General features: G+C 35.9%; 1 pseudogene; it reads left to right on the forward strand.

Moving 5' to 3' along the window:
• Positions 1–349: 349 nt before the first annotated feature.
• LOC133766582 (translationally-controlled tumor protein-like) lies at positions 350–1093 on the forward strand (annotated as a pseudogene).
• Positions 1094–10682: the final 9589 nt, after the last annotated feature.

A 10682-nucleotide genomic window follows, 5' to 3' on the forward strand; every position in this document is an offset into this window, starting at 1 on the left:
GCTCATGTTGATTTTTTTTCTAGTCTCATTTGTATAGCCAGTCACTTTTACAAATACCCAAGGCTCTTCATATGGGAGAACGAAATTTGAAAAGCAAGATCATCACTCACTGCTGTTTGGGTATAACTATTCCCAGACCCTCTCAGGAGACAGTGTTAAGAAATGATGTCGTCACTGCTTGCGACGCTTCCGGGAGTGCAGGGGCGATAACGTAGAAGGACGTGCCCTCTATATGAGGTTGGGGAGCGGCTGAGTAGGCCTTTTCCGCCAGCTCCCCCCTACCCCCGAGGGCCGCGCCAGCTGCACCGCGCTCGCTCAGAGCTCCGGGCTCCAGCCAAGCTAGCGTCTCCTTCCAGCCGCCATCATGATTATCTACCGGGACCTCATGAGCCACGATGAGATGTTCTCCGACATTTACAAGATCCAGGAGATCGGAGGCGAACTGCGCCTGGAGGTGGAGGGGAAGATGGTCAGTAGGACAGAGGGTAACATTGATGATTCGCTCATCGGTGGGAATGCCTCCGCCGAAGGTCCCGAGGGCGAAGGTACGGAAAGCACAGTGATCACTGGTGTTGATATTGTCATGAACCATCACCTGCAGGAAACCAGCTTCACAAAAGAAGCCTACAAGAAGTACATCAAAGATTACATGAAATCAATCAAAGGCAAACTTGAAGAACAGAGACCAGAGAGAGTAAAACCTTTATGACAGGGGCTGCAGAACAAATCAAGCACATCCTTGCTAACTTCAAAAACTACCAGTTCTCTATTGGTGAAAACATGAATCCAGATGGCATGGTTGCTCTGCTGGAATACCTTGAGGATGGTGTGACCCCATTTATGATTTTCTTTAAGGATGGTTTAGAGATGGAAAAATGTTAACAAAGTTGGCAGTTTGGATCTATCACTGCTCATCATAACTGGCTGCTGCTTGTCATCCACACAACACTAGGATTTACAGGAAGTGGGACTGATGTTATCTTGAGCTCCTCACTTATTTTGACCATGATTTACTTCGAGTGGAGGCATTGTTTTTAAGACAAAAAACATTGTCATGTAGGTTGTCTAAAAATAAAATGCATTTAAACTCAAAAAAAAAAAAAAAGAAATGTTGGGGTAGATTCAAACCCATGCATACAAATACCTGTTCATATGCATATTTTTAATCTATCCATCTACCAATACTAAGCTAAATATAAGTTCATACTGCTCTCTCTCCTAGCATCGCATGATTCAATTTCTGCTTCTTTAACTGTAACATTTTTCTCTGACAGCAAGAGAAATGGCTGTCACCATTCTTTATCCATTTGTTTATTTGTTCAAACTAGAATATTTATAAAACAATTCCAGACTTTTTAACATGTACCCTCACGAGAAAAGACTAACTAAAGTGCAATGTTGATATAAAGTCCATCTTCAAGGAGGTCATTCCCATCACACATTACAAAGCCTGGGTTTGAGTTCAGCTCTCATTGATACAGAAGGTGCAAGCGCATGGGATAGCTCAAGTCATTGGTTTCCTGCCACCCACTTGGCAGACTTGAATTGAATTCCAGCCTCCTGAATCAGGCCTGGCTTAGTCTAGCAGTTGCATGCATTTGGGAAGTGAATCAGTGTATGAGTTGTCTCTCTGTCTCTTTTTCTCACCTTACTCTCTCTCCCTGCCTCCCAAATAAACAATACAAGAATAAGATGCATGAGTCTCACACAAATAAAAAAAAAATCTACATGTGAATTTAAAAAGATAATTCCAGTGATTTCCAGTCACTTCAGTATTCTACAAAGTTACTCAAGCCAGCTCATTTTAATGTTTCAGCCTCTTCACTGCAGTAATGGCACACACTTGTAAGACAACTAAAATGTTTATTTGCCCCCAGTCTTTGGTATGCAATTACATTATTATGGTGTTTTTAAGAGAAAATGCTTTTAATTTTTGTAAAACCTATTGGATCCTTGTTTTTTCACATCATGGTTCATGTTTCTGGTTTTGTATATAAAAGGTAGCAAAGTTATTAAGATAAAACATATTTTCTTCCATATGAGATAAATATTCAGATATCACTTTTTTGGTATATGGATATCTGATTGTCCCTGTACCATATGGTTAAAAAATATCTGTTACAATTAGCTTTTCAACTACTTTTGTCACAAAATCAGTTACCATCTTGGTAGGAGTCTATTTCTGAACCCTATTTCAACAACTGTATCTAATGAGTTATAATACCTCATTGTTCTGATCACTGTAGATCTATAATTCTTCAAATTGTGTATTATTCCTCTGTGTTCATTCTTTGTGCAGATTTTTTGGCTATTAAAATATATTTTCCTTGGGTCAGGCATTCTGCACAGTAGCTAAGTCACCTCTTGGGACCTCAGTATTCATGTCAGAGTACCTGGGTTCAAGTCCCAGCTCTGCTTCTAGCTTCCTGCTAATTAGTACCCTGGGAGGAAGCAGATGATTGCTCAAGTACTTTAGTCCCTGCCACTCATAAGGAAGACCTGGATTGAATTCCAGATTCCTGGCTTCAGCCTGGCCTAGCCCCAACAGTTGCAGACATATGACAGGGTATGAATCAGCAGTTGTAATATCTCTCCCTCTCCCCTTCAAATAAATACAAATAGATAAATTTTTTAAATGTTAAATACTTTTGCCTTTTCATATAAATTTTAGAATCAACTAGTTGATAGCAGCAAATAAATCTTTGATCTTTTGGGTGGAGTTAAACTGAATGTATAAATCAAATAGAAAATATTTTTTATTGTCATTATAGTCCTTCAAAATATATTCAGTATTACTTGAAATTTCTTTGATCTTTTTCAGGAATTCTCTTATAGTATTTCACATACAGAACTTGAATATATTCTCTCTCTCTCTCTCTCTCTTTTTTTTTTTTTTGGATAGGCACAGTGGACAGTGAGAGAGAAAGACAGAGAGAAAGGTCTTCCTTTTCCATTGGTTCACCCTCCAATGGCCGCTGTGGCCAGCGCGCTGCGGCCGGCGCACCGTACTTATCTGAAGCCAGGAGCTTCCTCTTGGTCACCCATGCGGATGCAGGGCCCAAGCACTTGGGCCATCCGCCACTGCACTCCTGGGCCACAGCAGAGAGCTGGACAGGAAGAGGAGCGACCAGGGCAGAATCCGGCGCCCTGACAGGGACTAGAACCCGGTGTGCCAGAGCCGCAGGCGGAGGATTAGCCTATTGAGCTGAGGTGCCGGCCTGAATATATTCTCTTACATTTATACCCAAGTCCCACTTTTGTGATACTGAAAAATGTACTGTTTTGCTACCTTCAGACTCCAAGTCTTTATTGCTAATATATGAAAATGCAGATGACTTTAATGTGTTGAACCATACTGAACTCGCAAGTTCTTAGTTTTTTTCCTTTATTTTTGGAAATTCTTTGAGATTTTTAACAATCATATCATTCATGAGTAAGGGTAGCTTTTCCCTTCCGTTACAATTTCTATTATCTTTATTATTCTATTGCACTAGCTAATTTAGCCAGCACAATATTGAGTAAAACCAGTGAGAGATATGAGTATAGATTTTCAACAGCATATGAGATTAAAATGCTTCTAAAAATAAGCATAACAAAATATAAGGAAAATGACACTATTTTCTGAGGCAATATGCTTAATTCAACAAATAAATAAGTGCAAAATGTGACTGGAAATACAACAGCAATGTGCTTTTGAAGTCTTCTCATTCAATACCACCACCTCCTTTCCCTTATTAGTTTCAGACATTTTGCTATTAGTAGGAAAGTTAACACAGACATGTGAAAGCTGAAAAATGAAGAAAAGAAATATTTTCCAAATGAACTGACAAATTTTCTCCATTTGTATATTTGGTTAAGTTGTTCACCCCATGAAGAAACATATGAAGACATAACCTACATGTAACTTTATTCTGTGATTCCTGTAGCCCCAAAAGATCAATAAAAATGGGTCAACCCCCTAAACTCCAAAGAAGACTGTAGGATGAAAGCAATGCCTAAAATGATATTTGCAAAATGTCTTGTTTAAAAGATTCTATTTACCTCAATTGGACAATGTTTAGAAAACAAGTCATTTTTTCATTCAATTATTTTTATGTCTATTGTCTATATTCCTCCTAAACTAGAGTCTTTTTTATTTTTTCCTTGTGAAACTTCTTATTTGGCAAAGTATTAAGTCTTTTTATTGTAATGTAAATTTAAAATAGATTATCTCAAAAATGTTTTTAAAAGAATTTGAAAGGGAGAAGGAAGGAGAGTGGGAAGGAGAGAGGGAGAAGGAAGGAGGGAATATCATTTTCTTAGAATTGTATCTATAAAGCACATTGAATCTTTTGAATACAAATTTAAATTAAAATTTAAAAATTTTAAAAGGAGAGATTGGAACAAAATGAAGGAACAAGTTTTTCAAGTTACATGGAGATACATAGCTCAACAACTCAGGCCAAGTTGCCTCTCCAATCTTTCACTGAATTTATGATTAGAGTGGGAGGCAAGACATAACTGAGCAGATCACAGCCACCTAAAAATTCTACATTCCCATAAAACATACATCTCTTGGAAGAGCTGTTTGGTAATGTCCTTGTGCAGATCTAGTAAGCAGCAAGAGAAGAGTATGCATGTGTGACCACATCAGCTTCCCAACTGTACCATATATGGTTCTGGTAGTCAGTAATCATTCACCTCATGAGATCTCTCTCTCTCTCTCTCTCTCTCTCTCTCTCTCTATATATATATATATATATATATGTATGTATATATATAATGGCATACATCATTATATATTATATTTATATATTATATTTATATGTTACATTATTATGTATATTATATATTATGAATATTATATATAGATATATAGATATATCTCCCTCTCTCTCCAACACACACACCCACACACTTTCCCTTAAATCACACTGTTTAGATTTAGGAAATTCTTTTTTTATGTCTTACCCTGATACTTATTTCATCAGCTCTTTTTTATTTGTTTGTTAGTAATATTTACTTTTGTAGTCCCCAGAATTTTTTTTGTAATTTTGATGTATTCATTTTCATTTTATTTGAAAGGCAGAAGGAAGAAGAGAGGGAGAGAGAGATTTGCAACCCACTGTCTCACTCCTCAAATGTCTGAAATAGCTAGACTTGGGCAAGGCTGATGTCAGAAATATGGAACTCCAACAATGTCTCCCATATAGGTTGCAGAGACCCAAGTATTTGAACCATCACCTACTGTCTCTCAAGGTTCCCATTAACAGTAAGCTGGATTGGAACCAGAGGAACTGGCACCTGAATGCAGGCACTATGATATGGATCACAAGCCTCCAAAGCAGTATATTTACTGTTGTGTCAAACATCTGCTCTGGTCCATAGACTCTTCTGCTGCAGATGGAGTAAGTCATGAAAAAAAAAAAAAAAAAAAAAAAAAAAAAAACAGTAGAGACAAGAGCTGTAAACAATCATCAAATCTCAAAATGTCAATTTCACTCCAATACATTGCATTTTAGGTACTCTATTAGTTCAGGATCATTGTTTCTTTTTCTTCATACTATTTGTTGTACTGTTTTATTAGTGTAGTTAATTTTATAAGTATAAAGCATGCTGAAAATAGATCTTTGTAAAAATTAAGAGTGGGATAGGAGAGAGAGGAGGAAGAACGGTGGGAGAGAGGGTAAGTGGGAAGTATCACTATGTTCCTAAATCTGTATATATGAAATACATGAAACTTTTATACCTTAAATTAAAAAAATTAAAAATGTACAAAAAGAAAATAAAGGAGAGAAAAGTATGTTATGTGTCACCATCAGAAATCCTGAAACTCAGTTCTCCCCAAATAAATTTGTTCTTAAAGAGAAAGTAAAACTAAATAAATATAGAGCAGATATTGTAGTGCAGCTAATGAAGCAGCTTCCTCGGGTGCCTGCTTTTCCTATCAAAGCACTGTTTGAAGACCTAGCTACTCTGCTTCCAATCCAGCTCCCTGCTGATACATATTAAATATGGACTTCTCAAGCAGAAATTTGGTCCACTATGTCAAAGTACCTTGGCCCTAGAAGATTTTATACTTAATTTTATTTATACCATCTATATGCTGATTGAATAGATATGTTACCCTCCCTCATCATTTATTTCAGTATTAGAAAGCAATATAAATTTTTACAATCCTGAGTTTAATTTATTGCATAAAATCTAATCTTTCATTCTGTCTTAAAATGCATTGTATCATGAATACAAATGGATTTTTATCATAAGGTCTTTCTAGTGATATAAGTAAGCAGCAGACAATATTGGCTTCAAAGGCTTTATACAATGTAGACATTTCAAGGTCATGGTTTATTTTATAAATCTTACTATATAAGAATTCCATTTCAATAGATATTTGATTCAAATACTCAGTGTCATGATATGGTTCCTGAAACCATTTTGAATGAAGCAGAACTTTATTGTAAAGCAGTAATTGTGCTTTACAAAGCAAGTTCCAGTTTTATCAAAGATATTGTACATTTCACAAGAAAAAGGGCAAATATTAATAGTGTCTTGGGATATACACAGCCCTTTGGACTCATGAAGCGAGGAAGCCTCCTGAAAAGGCATGGATAAAGTATACAGAACTGTTTACCTGACAAAGAGTCTAGTTCAGATAATATTCATCTCTGTGACTAAGCTGTTTATTGCTCAGTAGGATAAAGAACATAAAGATAGAGAAACTACAGAAATATTTTTATGCTTTCAGTTTCCAAGATTACATTCATTTAACATCTTCTGACTTCAGCAAACAACATCCAATTATTTAAAATGCTGCAATAACCATGAGATAATCAAATAAAGCATTTAAAGATGTTACACCAATTTCTCATCTCCTCACCTAAGTGGACTGAAAACCACAGCTAATATGATTCTATCAGCAAATTGGCTCCTATTTCTTATCCCCTTCTAAATTAACAATGTGCAGGGAACAGGAGGAGGTGGTTTAAAATCCAGTGAACATGGTCCGGTGCTGTGACATAGTGGATAAAGCTGCCACCTGCAGTGCTAGCATTCCATATTGGCGCTGCTTGGAGTCTTGGCTGCTCCACTTCCTATCCTGCTCTCTGCTATGGCTTGGGAAAGCAGTAGAAAATGGTCCAAGTCCTTGGGCCCCTGCTCCCATGTGGAAGACCTGGAAGAAGCTCCTGGCTTTGGATTGGCGCAGCTCCGGCCATTGTGGCCATTTGGGGAGTGAATCATCAGATGGAAGACCTCTCTCTCTTTCTTTCTCTCTCTCTCTCTCTCTCTCTCTCTCTCTCTCTCTGCCTCTCTTTCTCTCTCTATGTAACTGAATTTCATATAATAAATAAAACTTAAAAAAAAAAAATCCAGTGAACGCCTTTACTGAATCCTGATACTTGGTAACTTGAGTCATAGGAATCACAGAAAATGCCTGGAAGACATTCTTTTCTATTCCTTTTAACATTTCCAGTGACAGTAATTTCAGATTTTACTCCTGTTTTTCAAAAATAGCCCATTTCAGTAAGCAAAAATTTGGGGTACACACTTGCGTACACACTCGGAAAAAATATATTACATATGATTTCCCTCAGATTTCATATTTAGCACCAACAATGCTCTGTTTTCATCCAGTCCTACGTTTGGTTTGGTTTGCAATTTGAGAGGGAGAGAAGGGGAGAGAGAGAGAGAGACAGAGAGACAGAAACAGAGACAGAGAGAGAATGCTCCTATCTATTAGTTCACTTCCCAAATATCCCCAATGGTGGGGGAGCTGAAACCAGGACCTGGGAACTCAACTTTAGTTAACTTATGTGGGTTGCAGGGATCCAGTTTGTAAAGTCCTGCCATTATCTCTAAGGTATCACATTAGCAAGAAGTTGGCGTCAGGAAGTGGAGCTGGAATGGAACCCAAGTAGTCTGATGTGGGACCTGAATATCTTATGCTAAGCCAAATTCCCATCCCCTACATTTGTTCATTGCCAAAGTTAGTATCTCCTCCTGTGCAACTGTGGTCTCTACTCTCTTGTTTCTGCCTAATTTTTTTTTTAATTATAACAAATAAGTATTTGTGCTTGTCTTTTTACGTTAAACTATCCTCAGTACCTAAATCAATGATACCTGTACACACACACACACACGTATGTATGGGTATATCTTCATTTTTCAGTCAAAATTCATTATTTTTCTGAAATTAATTATAGTTATATTTTTATAATATGCACTATGTTTCGCTCCAAGTGTGTTGTATGTGTGTGTGTGTATGTGTGTCCAGGTATAGTTAAACTTCATTTACTGCGATAGCTTCTAGTGTTTTAGTGGGAAGATATTTACTATTAACATCTTTTCTGTGGAGCCCTACACCAGAATGGTGTATTAATCATTTCCTATAATGCTCACACAATTATATTAAGAAGCTCTGATTTCCATATTTTAAAATAAAGGTAATGAACTTGCTACAAGTTTAGAACAAAAATATCAACAAACATTTAGAGAATACTCTCTCCATGTTACCCATAAAGCAACATAGATATATAACCATGTATATATTCGTATATATCAGCATATTTATATAAATAATTATATATAAAGTCTATTGGTATGGAAAATCTTCGTTCCAAAGGAATAATCTGTCAGATGGGATAAGTCAGCCAACTTGTAGGTAACTAGAGTTTGCAGGTGTTTTGGATCTGAAGACTACTGAAAAAGAGGCATGGGTATCTCGTAATGTCTCTATGCATGAGTCACCTCTAAAATGGCCTTCTCAGACTTCTAATGGATTCACTCACATTGAAGACTCCCCAAAATGTCACATGAGGTTAAATAGGTCGAAATAGGTGTTTCTCATTCAATAATCATTCCAGAGAGAAATGTGCTATACATTCATGACCGCATGTTAGTATTCCAAAAACAGGTTTGCATCTCAAGTTTTAAATAGCAAGCCTGACACTCAAAATATAGGGCTAATATTAGATCTATAAGGACTGATTGACAAGTTCTTTTTGAGTCCAGAGAACAAAAGTACTGAATTATAAAACTGAGCATTTTCAGTGGGAAGTTTTATTGATTCCTTTTATTGAATAAATTATTTAGAATAAATCACTGATGAATTTTCTTGGACAACAAATATTCCTACATCAGGGCACCTAAAGAAAATTAAACGGGAATGATTTGAAAAAAAAAATCTCCTTTACATATGAGTTTTGATGTTTTCTAAATTATATATTGTATTTATAATTTGACTTTGAAGGCATCTTATATTTCTATAAGGTAAATATATTTGCTCCTATTAGATGTGTCTATGTTGTTCAATACTGGTACTCAGATTTGAAGGACATCTCACAAAAATTGTTGGAGAAAAATTGATCAATGTATTTTTGAATTTTTAAAATTTTAGATGGCTTCATTAGCTTAAGTAATTTTTAACACTCCTTCTGAATAAATTATAGGCATAAATAATAAACATATGCTTGTGACAAAGAATAGGCACTAGAGTATAATGGATAGCTCACTGGAAATAAATCAACTAAATAATTGTTAAATATTCTCATATATCAAAACTCCCTCTACTCACTGCTGACTTACCATGCTAAAATGTGAATATGAGAGCTTCCCTTTCAAGTGCAGAAAAAAAAGGTACAAGGTTATTTTTGTCCTCACAGACACCAAGACTTCACACATCTAACAACACTTTAATCAGGACACCAAAGTAAATGTAGGACTGTTTCCATTTTAGGTTTCACAACTCATTTGTTAGTGTTGCAAATGAACAGAGTGTTATATAATAACCATTTGATGTTTATTTTAGGTGTGCATTATACTTTATGTAGAAGTTCCCTGATGCAAAACCTTAGTTATTCTTTATACTACCATCTGGTTAATGGTTGCCTTAGTGGAAGCTTTCTCTACTGTGGTTTGAAGTTAGAAATATTTCAAAAAGTTTTCTGTAAAGATGACTGTTTGGCCTACCAGTTTATATGCCAGTTAGAATTCATGTCACATATCTGAATTCCCTGGTTGATTCCCAGCAGAGTCTTGATTTCAATATTCTTATAATGTACACCTTGGAAAAGTAAGGTGATTGCTCAAATAATTCAAACTTTGACATCATTTGAGGACCTGGCTTGAGTTCCAGGTTTCTAGCACTGACAATTTCTTTTTGAGAAGTGAGTCCATAGATCCACAGATGGAATCTGCCTCTTTCTATAATAAACAAAGATTTTTAAATCTTCCTGTAGTTTATCATCTGAAGACATTTGTCTAAGTGTTTATTTTGACACCTATGTATCTAAGTAGTTCAGCAACACCATAAAATTTGTATACTCTGTGCAAATGAAAAAAAATTTTTTTTTCTCTTTAGTTTGCTCTTTTCTTGGAATAAAGACATATGATAGCCAAATATTGGGGCAGATATTTTAGAAAGCTGAAGAGTGATTTTATTCCAGATAACAATGAATATCTGAAAGTTAGTAAGCACATCTCTAAGGTAGATTTCATAAAATCTATGCCCAGCTGCCCAATAAGTAATCCACATTTACTGGTGGTTTTCCTTTGAGTTTGTGTAAGGAAGTTTTCAAAGTTGAAATACTTTAAGATCTAAACATTGGGATACAGATTGTAGTCTTTATAAAATTATATATAATATATTGAGTGCATTTTTCTAGTGAATATTCTATTGTAGCATTGGGTCACAAAGAGCATAT

This window comes from Lepus europaeus, chromosome 9 (assembly GCF_033115175.1).
Source record: "Lepus europaeus isolate LE1 chromosome 9, mLepTim1.pri, whole genome shotgun sequence".
Lineage (NCBI taxonomy): Eukaryota > Metazoa > Chordata > Mammalia > Lagomorpha > Leporidae > Lepus > Lepus europaeus.